Source organism: Prunus persica, chromosome G1, assembly GCF_000346465.2.
Source record: "Prunus persica cultivar Lovell chromosome G1, Prunus_persica_NCBIv2, whole genome shotgun sequence".
NCBI classification, from domain to species: Eukaryota; Viridiplantae; Streptophyta; class Magnoliopsida; order Rosales; family Rosaceae; genus Prunus; species Prunus persica.
The window spans coordinates 5,445,804-5,461,290 of record NC_034009.1 but is presented as its reverse complement, the minus strand read 5'-3'; the positions used below and the strand labels follow the sequence as shown (position 1 = coordinate 5,461,290).

General features: G+C 36.3%; 1 long non-coding RNA gene and 1 pseudogene across 3 annotated transcripts; one reads left to right on the top strand and one right to left on the bottom strand.

Moving 5' to 3' along the window:
• LOC18791374 overlaps positions 1 to 3,785 on the bottom strand; it is a 22,064-nt pseudogene extending 18,279 nt beyond the window's left edge.
• Positions 6,274 to 8,394, top strand: LOC18793482. Of its 3 annotated transcripts, none has more exons than XR_002269617.1 (6): positions 6,274 to 6,594; positions 6,719 to 6,766; positions 7,375 to 7,511; positions 7,769 to 7,861; positions 7,963 to 8,037; positions 8,116 to 8,394. It is a non-coding gene; the product is annotated as an uncharacterized LOC18793482 (long non-coding RNA). The 3 variants fall into 3 exon arrangements; XR_002269616.1 differs by having other exon boundaries at positions 6,276 to 6,594; positions 7,834 to 7,861; XR_002269618.1 differs by lacking the exon at positions 7,769 to 7,861 and having other exon boundaries at positions 6,277 to 6,594.

Genomic DNA, 15,487 nt, shown 5'->3' with positions numbered 1-15,487 from the left:
CCTGTAAGCATATCAAATCCTGGACGCCTCTGTGAAGTAAATTTGAAGAGCCGAGCCTTATAACGTGATAAATGCCTTGGTATGTTTCAAGTTCTAGTATTTCCTTCCCTTTCTTTCATAACCCATAACCTAGCCCTTCATTACAACCATAGTAAAGACCTAACGGATTTTTGGGGACTTCTTACTCAGAAGTAGAGGTATGTACTTCATCTATGGTTTTTAGTATTTGATTTCCTTTCCATGAGATCTATTTTTAGAAATTTCCTTTTATTCATTTTTGGATGCATATGTGTCTTATATTTTGAATTCTTCACCTAACTTCATTCACATATGCGGGGTAAGAGTGCAACCCTAGGTTCTGTGAGAAAATTGAGAGTTATCCTGTGAGGCCTAGAGTTGAGACGAATTTGTACACACGCCGAATGTGGTTATCTTTATGTTTGAATGCTTGGAGTTTTGGCTTTACACTTTACACTATGGTGCATTTTATTTGTAGTGGCATAACTTTAGTTTTTGAATTGTGATTGGCATTCATTGGTTATTATTAGTTTGTTGGAAGTATTGCTTTAACGAATTTGTTTTGCAAGAAGTGTTTGTGGGTGTCGTGACTGGTAAACCCTCAGGAGACACAACTCCTCCCACTAGGGACACCTAGAGGTTTAAAGGCTTGTGGCACATGCTAAGTGCCATCAAGATTACCTACGAAAGTGGTTTAATTTAGTTTGTTTGTTTTAATTTATTTTTGATTTTCAGTTTTGCTCGAGGACTAGCAAAAGATAGGTTTGGGGGTATTTGATAAGTCTATATTTTATATATATTTTATGCCTCCTTTGCTTATTTATTTATTAATTTCTTGGATTAAATTGGTTGTTTTTAATTGGTTTTGTGAGATTTGTGAAGGAATTGTGAAATAGGAGAAAGTGTGCTAAAAAAGGCAAGAAGATGAAGATCAATTAAAAAGAAGCCAAGTCATTCCTTTTGTTGCAAGGAATGTTGTCAAATTTCCTAGTTCAAGATGGTGCAAGTCTTATCAAGTCAAACAAGGAGAAATAAAGAAGACCTTATTTAAGAAGGAATCCTATTTTTATAACAATTGTAATTATTCCTTAGGTAGGATTTCTAGGAGTTTTATAAATAGGGAGTTTAGGTCATTGTTGAAAGGATCCATTACCCATCATCCATCCTCCATCATCTACCCTAAAATCCCTACACATTCATACTCATCGCCGAAACACTCAAAGGAGAGAGAGAGAGAGAGAGAGAGAGAGAGAGAGAGAGAGAGAGAGAGAGAGAGAGAGAGAGAGAGAGAGAGAGAGAGAGAGAGAGAGAGTTTTAGAGAGACAAAGAAGACAACCTGGAGCTAGAGTTGCTGTCGTGCAGAGATCAAATCTTCAATTGGTTACTTCTTTCCTATGATATTATTTATCATGGTTTTTATTAAAGTTGTCATGAACTAATTTCTTCTTGCTAGGGCTACGATGTAGCCTAGCCATGAATATTCAATTACTTTAGTCAATGTTAATTCCAAGTATTTTTCCATGTTGAGTATCTATTACCATGCTTAATGCTTTGAATGTTTGGCCAACATTTAATTGTTTTGATGCTAAATTGACGATAGGAATATCCAATTTGGGGTTGCTTCTTGTAATAGATACCATGAGTTACATGATTAGACAGGGATGTTTGTCATGACTTATGTGGTTGTTTTGTAGGTTTTCCAAGGAATTTAATGGGTTCTTATTATCTTAATTCCATTACTAGGGATAGAGTGGGTTGGTAATAAGAATAATTTTGGTATAACCAGGGATGGAGTATCGAATAAAGTAGGGAAAATCAACTGTCAACATAGAGAATAATTAGGATTAACATGCTAAGGGAATTGGGTAGAATTGGCTATGGTGAAATCGGAAGCTCTAGTGCTCTCATAACTTGAATCTCACTACTTTATTTTTCTACGCTTGTTTTTATTCATTGTTTTAGTTAATTAATCAATCAAATCTCATCATCAATTGTTCAAATAAAGTCTTGGGTTAATCACAATCGGTACTTGGTAAATTAAATCACTCTTCGTGGGAACGACACTTCACTCATCACTATATTACTTGTGCTGTGCGCTTGCAATAAATATCACAACATTCTGTATCAATATTAAGTTATTACCTGGCAGCCCATGAGGCGGTAAAGAAGTTGCTGCAGTGCAGGTAGTTGCTCCAACAGCTCATCGGCAGCCAATGTTCGTGTTCTACTATGTACCTAGTGGAGTTAATAGTATCTTTGTTATGCTAAAGATGATGAAGAAATTCAGTGTGAGAAATGACAAGCACAAACCACACCTTTGTTGATCCTGGTGATGTTTTTGTCAAACGCTCCGACTCGATGTCATACTTCAGAACCCGGAAACACTCCAGCCGTTCTTCTAGAAAGAGGGCATATGTCCTAACCCAAGCAGAGCAATCCCAAGCTGCAAGGTAGAATTTGGTCTAAGAAGAGACTGTTACAATATTGGCAACATGTTACATGAAAAAACTGCCAGGGAAGGTAGAAGCATTTTACCAAGGGGACTTGAGTCATCTTTAAAATTGGAAATTTGGAGAATGTGTCCTCTCTGAGAATAGTTTAGAAGCTCTTCTCTAAATGTAGGATCACCCTCTCTCAATGTTCTATGAATAACTATCAATGTCTTTATGGCAACCTGTAGATTTTGTCAACTTGTCATTAGGTAAGTGATTTGCTACATTTAAGGAACCAAGTCATAATATGTTTGCAACTGCATTATCACATCAGTTCTTTTGAGCTTGTTTTCATGCTAACTTTTTGCAACTGCTACAAAACCAATTCGTATCAGTTATATATCAATTCGAAGCCTCCTGGACCTTGAGCCAAATTTACATATTGTTTCAATTAAGAACAAACACTATGATAAGAAGAAGAAGAAGAAGAAGAAGAAGAATTAAGGACATACAATCCAGCTCCGAGTCTTGGACAATCTCTTGGCCAGAGCATGAATGCAGTATGCCACATCTGCCCGTGGACGTGTCACAGATGTTGCAGAGAAAATCTCCATGCAGGGAAACAAAAACAAAACCCCCCCAAAAGAAAATAATCAGGTATGAGACTGAGACTGAATTAGGAAAGATCATTAGTGCAAGAAATGCAAGGCATTTAGACAACGGAATTCAAAACAGAAATGGAAAATACAACTACAAACATTCTGTTAGCAAATGCAAGGAAAATGACCACAATTACAAATCTTGATAACCATTGTCATGCAAATTCAAATCCTCACATCATTCAAAACACAAAATCATAAATTTAGAAAATCAAATGAAAAAGACATAAACTCACTTCGAACATGGCGTTCCTTCGGAGGGCACTCAACGTGACTGGTGGCCTTCACCGTGGCAATATCCAAATCCTTCCTACAAAACCAACATTTCATCAAACAAACAATCAAAAACCAAAATGCTAGACATTAACAGAGCTCAAGAAACAAAACCCATAAATCAAATTTGCTTCTTTTTTTTTTTTTTTTTTTTTTCCTTCTTGGTACCTTGAATTCGCTGTTGACCTTGATGAGGCCAACCTGTTAGAATTTCATATATCACTTTGAGTATTCATGTATTTACTTCATTTTCTCCCTCCAAGGGATTCAATTATTGTTCAGTTAATTCATATCTTCATTATTGTAGTTCACATTTCATTAAATAAAAATAAATAAATAAAACCATGCTCAGTGGCACATCATTAAACTTTAGTTCAATGCAATTGATACAGGCGATTGACATTTTACAGATTACAGGTTACAAACACACTTCCTGGAAGCAGCGAGTCAATCAAGTAACTCTTGTGTTTAATGGGGGCTACAGCTTCTCAGAGCACCTACCCTGCAGGAACTAGCAAAACCATGAGTGTGAAGGAGAATTGTTTGATTTGCTTCGAAGACACTTCTATTGCTCGAAGACACTCCTTTTTCTTCTTCTTGTTCATAATCTCTGAGCCTATAATTAAGGTGAGATGAAACTATGAAAAATCGAAAAAGTTGTTAATAATCTGTCAGCCTATATTTAGTTTTGTAGGTTTTCCAAGGCATTGCAAACACATTTTGAGTTCCCACATTGGAAGATTAGAGTTTCTTAGAAGTCCTTATAATACTAACTCTTGGAAAAGAAACAGTTTGTATTGGCTATGCAAGTGCACCAATTGAGTGGCTTGTGGGTATGGCCATTGGTTAAATACCTAATTAGTCGGGTCAATAGTTAATTAATATATTTAATTAATCAAAAGGGCTCTTGGGCTCTATGATTTAAATAAAAAGAGTAGTTATCCATTACAATTAAGACATTACCCGAGTCTCTATTCTTCTCTTTAAATTTTTTACTTTTTTAGAGATATAGGACAAGAATTTAGCACTTTCAAGTTTAATACTCTATTATACACATACGTACGTATTTTTCAGTAATACATTCGTGTTCTATACACGTCTCACGTTTTTTAAAAAGAAAATGTGGTTGTACATATACATACATATTTCTGACGTTTAATACACAAAATACACGTATTCTTTACAACATTTGTAGCAAGACACACAAAATTCACGTATTGTACAAATAATTCTCACATACTATTGAATAAGAATAATACATGTTATAAAAATTATATTACAATATGATATAGTGGACGATTAATAACTACCACGAAACTAGCAAATTAATATGTATAAAGTACAAACTAATGCAATTAGGAGGGTCTTTTTTTTCTTAATTTTGTTCTTATTAAATAGTATCGCCGTGCGGCTATACCTATGAATATAATGCATTTAAATAGTATAGCCGGGCGGCTATACTACGATTTTAAATGAATAAATATATTTAGGACACGTGGCGCAAGAGGGACCTATTTAAAAATAAAACAAAATCGTACAGCCGCACGGCTATACTCAGTTTTTGTAAAAATAAAGTACTTTTGACACGTGGCGGCAAATTGGTGGGGGGCTTTGTTTTAAAAAATAGTATAGCCGAGCGGCTATATGCTATTTTTTAATTTTTAAAATAGAGTGCTTTTGACACGTGGCGGCAAACTGGTGGGGGTCCTTGCTTTATAAAAATAGTATCGCCGCACGGCTATACTATATTACACGTGGGCACCAAAGGGCTGTGGTCTATTATCTTTTTAAAAAAAATAGGAAATAGTATAGCCGCTCGGCTATACCCGATTTTTTTAAATTTTTTTTTTGTGCTTAATAATAAAAAAGTTGTCTTCAATAAATAATACAGTCTTTTATATATACAGGACAAGAATTTAGCACTTTCAAGTTTAATACTCTATTATACACATACGTACGTATTTTTCAGTAATACATTCGTGTTCTATACACGTCTCACGTTTTTTAAAAAGAAAATGTGGTTGTACATATACATACATATTTCTGACATTTAATACACAAAATACACGTATTCTTTACAACATTTATAGCAAGACACACAAAATTCACGTATTGTACAAATAATTCTCACATACTATTGAATAAGAATAATACATGTTATAAAAATTATATTACAATATGACATAGTGGACGATTAATAACTACCACGAAACTAGCAAATTAATATGTATAAAGTACAAACTAATGCAATTAGGAGGGTCTTTTTTTTCTTAATTTTGTTCTTATTAAATAGTACAGCTGAAGGAGGGGAGACTGAAACACAAGCCAAGTCACCCAATTCACTTACTGCAGACTTGGTCTATGGCATGCAGCAATGTCGAGGCAATACCATGTTTTGGAAAAATCTCCATGCAGACATAGTTTCAAAAATCGTGGAGGGCCAAGCTAGATGAGGTGTCATAAAAAAGAGCACAATTTGCTCTCGTTATCATGCCTGCATGCATCTCCTACATATAAAGCCAATGAAAGGAAAAATTGAAATTGCCCCTGCCAGTGCAATTATGGTATTCAATAGGGGTGGGCATAAAAACCGATAAACCGATCAAACCGACCGAACCAAACCAAACCGAACCGAAAAATAAGGTTTTTTTGACCAAACCGAAAAAGTCAACGCTGGACCTGAACCGAACCGTTGACTTCGGTTCAGCCTTCGGGTCTAAAATTTTTTGAACCGTTGGACCTGAACCGAACCGACCATTATTTAATTATATATGCTTTTGACACATGGCGTTGTCTCATTGGCTTAAATAAGAACTTTGGGTGGGTCTGCTTGCACTATATTAGAACCTCTCTCAATTATTTGTTTATTATTTTTTCAATAACCCTCTCAGACTCTCTCTCACTCACTCGGCCGTCTCTCTCTCTCTCTCTCTCTCTCTCTCTCTCTCTCTCTCATGAAACTCACGAAACGAAACCCTACACTATTTCTCTCCCGATCTGAGACTAACCCTCACCTCATCGGCCGCCATCCCTTGGCTCTCTGTCTCTCTCTCGACTCATCCCTTGGCTCTCTCTCACTCTTCACATCTTTAAGTCTCTTAGAGTCGCGCGAGACTCATTCTCTTTCTCCAAACCGAACCAAACATCATCCAATTTTATTGGTTTTTGGAGCGAATCCTTGTAAATTATGGAGGGCTCTGGTTCATTCTAAGGTAATTTGTATGTATTTGGTTTGAATTCTTAGTTGTTTTCATTTTCCCTAATTTAGTAGATTATTAGGGTTTTGAAATTTTGGTATTCTGTTGTAATTAACACAATTTGTTCTTAATTTTGCAGTAGTTGTGCTTAGTCTCTGTGGGTTTGGATTAATAGGCAAAATTGAAGGTATAAATATTTCTGTCTCAATCTCTATTTGTGGCTTAAAATTGAATGTGTGCATTAGAATTACATATTTTTATATCATCAGCTCCACATGGCTTTACTTTCGATGTATGGATTTTTGGTATTTAATGTGCAAGCAATTTCTGTGGCTTTTCTTTGATATGAGTATGTTTGATTCTTTCACAATTTTCAAAGGGCCACTGGTTTCGGCGCTTTCTGTAGTTGTGTTAAAGATTTGAAGTTCTTAGTCAGCCAGTTGACTTAGTTCAGTTTATAGAAAGATGTAGTGTTGTTTGAAATCAGGAATTTGAGAGTCTATTCAAAGTGAAGGATTGAATTCTGCTTGGTTGCCTGGAAAATCCAAGATTTAAAAATATTTAATTTCTGGAAAGTGAAGCTCATTTCAACCATGCCGAATAGATTTATTAGTTCTCGCTGACTAATTTTCAGTTTTTAAGGTTCAAAAGAATAAAGTTTCTGATAGTCCAAGCTTGTAGTTTCTTTCTTTTCCTGCATTGTCTTAGAACTGAACCAAATTTTTTTTTCCTTGAACTTGCAACTATTTTAAAATTGATAACTCGAAAATAATTTCATTTGTTTCCTTGCTACAGTTTCATCTTTCTTTTTCTTGAAAATTATGGTGTGAGGAAGCTGGAAGCAGTGTTCGCGGTTCTGATTGCAACAATGGCACTGTCATTTGCATGGATGTTTGGGGAAGCTAAACCCAGTGGCACCGAACTTCTTATTGGTATTGGATTCTACTCCTCTATCTGTGATTTTTCTTATCAGTTATATATAAAACTGTGGTGGCCAATATGATATGTGGATGGAACATTCTTGTTTGATTTCGTTTATGCGTTTCTATGCTGCTCTCTTTTGATTCATACTTTTCTGTTGGACCCTATTTTATTGCACTTAAGTTCATTTCAGTCTTTCATTTGTGTCCCCATATGATTTACTTTTTGTAATGTATATCTATCTTTGTTGTTGCTATTTTGAGTGAAGCTTGTTTATGGAACAAATGAAGCTTGTTTGTAACCTAACCCTTTGTTTGATTTCATTCACAAAAGATGGAGTTCTATGAATCAATTGAAATGGGTAATATTTTCATTTCTATAAGTATATTTGAATCCGATTATTTTCTTATTTTTATGTGTTCTAACTCAAATTGGTTTGATTTATTTTATTATACTTTGTAGAAATGGGGAGTAAAACATCCATGACAAATTTGAATAAGACTCTCCCTTCTTAGTGTGATTAAGATATGTTGGAAGGTATTTTTATTGCATCTTATTTTAATTATGATTTGTTGATGGTGAAACTTTGTGTTAATTCTTTTAAGTGTTGTGTAGGTTGCTTTGTGAAGGCTTTTGGAAGAATGGATGCAGCAGATTTTTTGCAAGGATATTATCTCTATGTGTATTTTTGTGATGGGTTGTAATCTTTAATGTCATAAGTTTAATTTGGTTTGTGTATTATTTTTTGTAATGGTTTGTAAGAGATTATATTTCCTTTCCTTGGTTGGTTGGTTGAATTGAATGTGTGTATGTGAGATTTATTTAGTTTAGAAACTTAGATTGGAATGATGGATTTTTATAGCTTGAATTTACATAATTTCAGGTTTTGAAAGAGAAGTAAAAAGTGTTTTGGGCTTGTTCATAAGAATTTAATAGGTTTTGGCAATTTGACAACAAAAAAAAGGGTTTTGGCTGAAAGGAAATCGGATTTGGGCTTTGTTTTACTAAAAAAATATGATTTGGGCTGTTTTTGGCCGAAAATAAATAAGATTTGGGCTTTTGGAAAATTGAAAAAATGGGCCTAAGCCCAAACCGAGAATAAATCAGAACCGACCCGAGAACCGAGCCCATTTCCGGTTCGGCCCATTTTCGGGTTTCATCCTAGACCCGACCCGACCCGAGAACCGAACTCTCCTTCGGTTTGGCTCGCGGGTCGGCCAAAATTTGACCCGACCCGAACCGTGCCCAGGCCTAGTATTCAAGGAATCATAAGAAATGGCCAAGTTGAAGCAACAAGAAGTGGAAAGCGGATTCGAACAACTTCGTAACTTTGCAAAAATAGTGGATCTGGCAGGAAACTGGGCCAACATCACTGTGGGCGGGGTCATGAATTTCATGGGTCGCGGTCGCCGCACTTGAAGAGTATGCAACTTCGAATTTGTAAACAGCAGAGAAATGGAACTATGAGGTGGCCTCTTTTTGTATTATGTAACGATGGGGTGGCCTGTTGTTGTGTTATGTAAGTTTGGAAGTATGATTTTATGGAATGATGCTGCCTCTTTTTGTATTTGTGTGTATACAGTTTATCGGTGTCCAGTTCAGTGGCGATATAGCAGCAATAACTATACAATAAACATGCGTATAATGGCAATATTATGTCAATAGGAGTACAATAGAGTAGTGATAGAGTTACAGTATGATCCTATTATAGTACATACTGCATCAGAATGTTTTTTAAATTATTTGGTCCAAAAAAATACAAATAAATAAACAAAAAAGTAATTACAACCTGGAAAAAGGATGAATCATACATCCCTTAAAAGACATATGGCCACCATTAAAGACCTTCAAAATGAACTCTATATGTATAATGCATGCCTTGTAGCACCATCACATCCCCCCTAAATTACAGAAACATGACATCCCAAAACCTCATGCTTCTTCCTCTTTCAACCCCTAAATTATCCATCGGATGCCCAATACTAGATGACTGCTTGGGGGGTGGGATACCCTGCAACTCCATAACAGAATTGGTAGGGGAGAGTGGTTACGGGAAGATGCAACTTTGTCTCTAACTTACAATACAAGCTCAGCTCCCACCTTCACATGGCGGACTAGGGGGCTCCTCCGTCTACATATTCACAAAATTCAGCTTCTCATTTCGTCGATTGCAACAACTAGGCAACCTTTATCATGCATCATACCCCAACTTAATAAGGTTGGAGCCATTGGAAGACATATATGTTCGTGGTGTTCATGATGCTCAACAACTCATCCATGTCCTTGGAGACATAGAAGCATTTATTGCCATTGATCACACCCGCCTACCTGCGAAACTCATTGTCATTGATTCCATTGCTGCATTGTTCCGATCGCAGTATCAAACAACACCGACAGATTTAAAACGGCGGTCTGAAATGTTCTTCAACATATCTGGGACATTGAAGGGTTTAGCAAATAAGTTTGGGTTGGCGGTGGTTATCACCAACCAAGTGGTGGATTTTATTGGGCCACATGATGGAGTGAATGGGGTGAGGTTGGGAAACTTGGAGTCCCTAGACACATCAGGCCGATGGGTGAGTCCAGCTTTGGGATTGGCTTGGGCACATTGCATAAATTCAAGAGTGTTCTTGGCAAGACATGAGCAATCTATTGGGTTAACATTCGTAATGCTCCTTCAACAACTATATGTAGTCAAACACATAGGACATTTCACCTTGTATTTGCCCCACATCTAGCCTATGCATCGGCCGAATTTGTCATTAGAAAAGAAGGTATAGTCGGAGTATCACGGTAACTGTGTAATAAAGGAATTCTAAGAACTTTAATGTTTTGGATCCATTTGGAATTACATTCCAGGCCCTTTAAATTCACACTCAAATTATAATAGCAATCTGGAAGCAATACCAGTACAATAAAAGTACAATATAATAGCAATCTAGAAGCAATACAGCATGCTATAGCAATGTAACCCAAATTATGCAAATTTAAAAGAATTCCCATTCAAGATAACACGAAACCCACCACAAATAAAAGTAAAGTTTACATGACCTACCAAAGCAACACAAATCATATTGTCTAAGATACATTGCGCAATGGAATATTGTTTTTACAGGTACTTTTATTGTGGCCTGCGGAACCGCACCTTGAGCACTTTCTCCAAATGGTGCCCTCTCCTTGCGAGGGAATTCTTACTGGTAAGTTATAGTCTTTTCACTCCATCGTTTACATGACAATTATATATTGGCTTTTCGCGCAATAAATTACCGGTAAGTTAGAGGCTTTTCGCTCAATCATTTACATGACAATTAAATATTTGCTTTTCACGCCATAACTTACCGGTAAGTTATACGCTTTTCACTTCATCACTTACATGACGGTTAAAAATATTGGCTTTTCACGCTATAACTTACGGGTAAGTTATTGGCGTTTTGCTCTATCACTTACATATTGAGTGCAAAATTATCACATATGCATACGCACTGATTTGATTGAAGTTGCCATTGTTTTTCGATCAATTTTAACATGCAAAGTCATAACTCTAGGGGTTATTTTTTGTTATTTCAATCCCCAGTATGGATATGAATATATTATATTAACAATGACATAACTATTTTCGGTAGAAAGGTTAAAGAGCGTGTTGTTGAAATTGCCAAGGCGATAGATGACGAAGATGGGTTGATAGGAGCATTGAATGCCTTTCATAGGCACTTTCCTCACAGTAAATCTGAGGATAAACCCGAGTCATTGCCTGCTAGAAGTGGCTTATTTTGCATCAGTAGGTGTTTTGGCTATTCCCATTTGAGTACACATCCCACGGCCTCTCCTCCACATTTGTAAGTTGAAGCAGTTTCTCTCTGTAATGAGGCTGACTTGAGTACCCTATAACAGTAAGAAAAGAAAAGAATACCCACAGATTCTCTTGTAATGACTGGAAAAAGATTCAGTCTCTAAGCCCCAAGTTGTTAGTGTGTCAACTAGCTGAAAATGCAGTTTTGTTTTAGTACACAAAATTGCATTTACAGGCTCCTTTTGCTCTACCATCCCCAACCAACAAACCACCAGTGATAGTGACATGTACAATTATCTTCAAGTTCTCAATCTTGTTGTTGCTATAACAATAATTGTAATAGACGAAGAATTTGCTAAACAGTTTTGTCCTAGTTTGCTGGACCACAGTTTGTCAGAAAGCTGTGCCAAAAAAAAAAAAAAGACTAAGACAAATATAATAAAAGAACAACTAAGGCAGCTTTGACGAGAAAAAAAAAAAAAACCAAAGACTAAGGGCATTTGACTAAAACAACTAAAGGCATTCGAAGGTTGGAAGAAAGGGACATCACATCTTCAACCACCGTCAGTATTTCATTGCTTAGAGCTCATCGATACGAGTTCATAGACATGTAGTGGGCCCAAATCGGAGTTTTAACGAAGAAGTTATGGTCAACGGACGCGCAGTGGCACAATCGTAAATATTTCAATCTCAGAATTTTAAAACCCAGGTCAGATTTTTTTTCTCTCTCTCTCTCTCTCTCTCCCCATCGCACAACAACATTTTCCGACCGCGTCTCTCTCTCTCTCTCTCTCTCTCTCCGTCGCACAACAACATTTTCCGACGCTGAACCCGGCGTCGTCCGGCCACCGTTTTCGACAAAACAACTTGCAAACTTTTCCTCTCCTCCTCTACTTGACCCACCCAATTTAAAGAACCCGGGTCTCACCCAGGTGCAACCACAATATAAAATATATTTTTGGACTTTAATATGGTCATTGGGATCGAATCCTATTTATTAGATTTGTTAAGTTCGGTTTTGAATTTGTCGATAGCCTAAAGGGATGTGGTTATAATGTGTTTGTGATTGTGTCAGGGCTGAAACCTTTTTAGATTGATGAATGATTGTGGATTGAGCCCTTACAACTACTTATGACTATGCCTGGAGGGTAGACTGTGCATGCTGAAGTGTGGAAATTTTAAATTGTGTTTTTGGCAGGTTGAAATATTTGGTTAAGTCCGTTTTTCAAGGGAGACTCTGCCGAAATTTCAGTAGAAGTCTCGGCCCTCTTTTCCTTTGTTTTAGGGGAAGAGGACATTTGAAATCAGTAAGTGGGCCCGATATCGGTTGGATGTCGAAAATACCACGGGATCCGTCATGGATTCCGAGAAATTCAGGTCGAGTCTTGTCATTTTATTTGTATTGTTATAGCTTAGTTTTTTCAAGCTTGATCTTTTTATTATTATTTTAAGTTTGAAATCCTAGTTGGGATGCATATGCCAGAGTTTCTTCGATACTGTGTGCTCGTTAGTGGACGCGCACCAGAATATCTTAATTTTGATGTTTGGTAAAGTATTGGCTTTTCACTCGATAACTTACTGGTAAGTTATAGTCTTTTCACCATCATTTACATGACGATTAAGTATTGACTTTTCGCGCTATAACTTACCGGTAAGTTATAGGCTTTTCGCTCAATCATTTTCCTGACGATTAAATGTTGGCTTTTCACGCAATAACTTACCGGTAAGTTATTGGCTGTTTGCTCTATCCCTTACATATTGAGTGTAAAATTATCACACATGCATACGCACTCATTTGATTGAAGTTGCCATTATTTCTCGATCAATTTTAACATGCAAATACTAGTCATAACTCTAGGGGTTATATATGAATATATTACATTAACAAAGACATAACTATTTTCGGTAGAAAGGTTAAAGAGCGTGCTGTTGAAATTGTCAAGGCCATAGATGACGTAGATGGGTTGGTAGGAGCATTGAATGCCTTTCATAGGCACTTTCCTCACAGTAAATCTGAGGATAAACCCGAGTCATTGCCTGCTAGAAGTGGCTTATTTTGCATCAGTAGGTGTTTTGGTTATTCCCATTTGAGTACACATCCCACGGCCTCTCCTCCACATTTGTAAGTTGGAGCAGTTTCTCTCTGTAATGAGGCTGACTTGAGTACCCTATAACAGTAAGAAAAGAAAAGAATACCCACAGATTCTCTTGTAATGACTGCCAAAAGATTCAGTCTCTAAGCCCCAAGTTGTTAGTGTGTCAACTAGCTGAAAATGCAGTTCTGTTTTAGTACACAAAATTGTATTTACAGGCTCCTTTTGCTCTACCATCCCCAACCAACAAACCACCAGTGATAGTGACATGTACAATTATCTTCAACTTCTCAATCTTGTTGTTGCTATAACAATAATTGTAATAGAGGAAGAATTTGCTAAACAGTTCTGTCTTAGTTTGCGAGACCTCAGTTTGTCATAAAACTGTGCCAAAAAAAAAAAAAAAAGACTAAGACAAATGTAATAAAAGAACAACTAAGGCAGCTTTGACAGGAAAAAAAAAAACTAGGAAATAGCTTAAAATGCCACCCATTTCATAATTTTAACTAAAAATACCACCCCTTCCTAATTTTTTTACAACTAACACCTATAAATACATCTTTATTGTGGACTGATTGCACCCATATCAATTTTTCAGAAATTGGCTTCTCTCTCAACTCTCTTGGCTCTATCTCTTCGGCCTGTCTCTCTCCCTCGTGTACCTCTCTCTCCACGACGCAATCGTCTTTCTCCCTCATCGGTGGCTGTTCATCCAAGCGTAACTCCACCGTTGACATCCACAAGGTACTGTTCATATACGTTTTCTTTGAAATTTGGGGTTTTTGTGAATTTGGTTTATGGTGTATGGATTTGTAAGAAATTGGTTTAGGGTTTTAGTGTTTAGGGGTTGCTCCAAAATTGGGTTTGGGTTTACAGGTTTCTATGAACTAGGTAATAACTCACACCCACTCTCACTCGCTCGCAGGCACTGTTCACAGAAATCAAAACAGAACGTTTGGGCTTCGTTCACCTTTGTCTGGGTAAGTCCCAACTATCTATATTGTTTGATGAGATTTTAAGCTATGGGCTCTGTGATTTCTACAATAATTAAATCCACAATATTATGATTTTACTTGTTCAAATCAAAGCAAAGGAAGAGACGTTGTTTATGGATGGGTAATTGTCAAAAACGACTTCTGGAATCTACATGCTTATAATCAAATTTTGCAGATTGTCAATGGTCCACAGTCCACATTTGAGACCGAGAACGCCTCAGTCACCATTGCCATCACTCTCCATCATTCATTAGCTTGTTTCTTCAGAAGACAAATCATTCTCTCAAGCTCTTTTCAGAATTCGATCATATGGTCAGTTGATTAAGTTCTCTTATTAAAATTTATTTGAAGTCTTATACATAATTTTTGCTCTAATTTTTCGTTCTGAATCATTCGCTAAAGTTTATTTATTTATTCATTTATAATTTTAGAATTGATGAGATATCTGGTATGGACTTCAGATTACCCTAATTTATTGTTCTTTATTGTGATTGTGATTTTAGCTAAGGATTGGGTGATGTGTTTTTGTTTTGGGTCATTTGATATGGTTTTGAGATTGGTTTCATATCTATGATTTTGGTTAGTGTTAAAGTAAATAAATGGGTATTTCATTCCTGCGGTTTTTCTGGTGGTACACCATTGTATCAAGCTTATTTTCTCTTCTGATGATATGGTTCTATAATGTATTTGTTTGGTCAGGCTGGTTTGATGAGAGTGCATGAGCTGTGCTGAAAAGTGGCAAAAAAAACTTAAAATGCCACAATTTTGCAGAGCAAAATGTGTTTTTAGATATAAAAAATGCTCGTTTGAATACAATAGTGGGGTAATAGGCTCTTTGAATACAATGATATAATAATAGGCTCTTGATAAGTGCTGAGTTTGTTTTGTTTTAAAAATATGTGAGCTTAATTATGAATTTGAATGCAATATTTTGAACAATTGATTTATAATAGAAAAACATGCATACATTTTGAACAACGACTCTTTGATCATAGGATATTGGTATTGCTAGCAGCTAGTTATTAGTATTTGTGTCCAAGAAGACCCCATTGTGAGCACAACTTTGACAGAGTGGTTATAGAGATAAGAGGTGCTAAGAAGTTAGATAT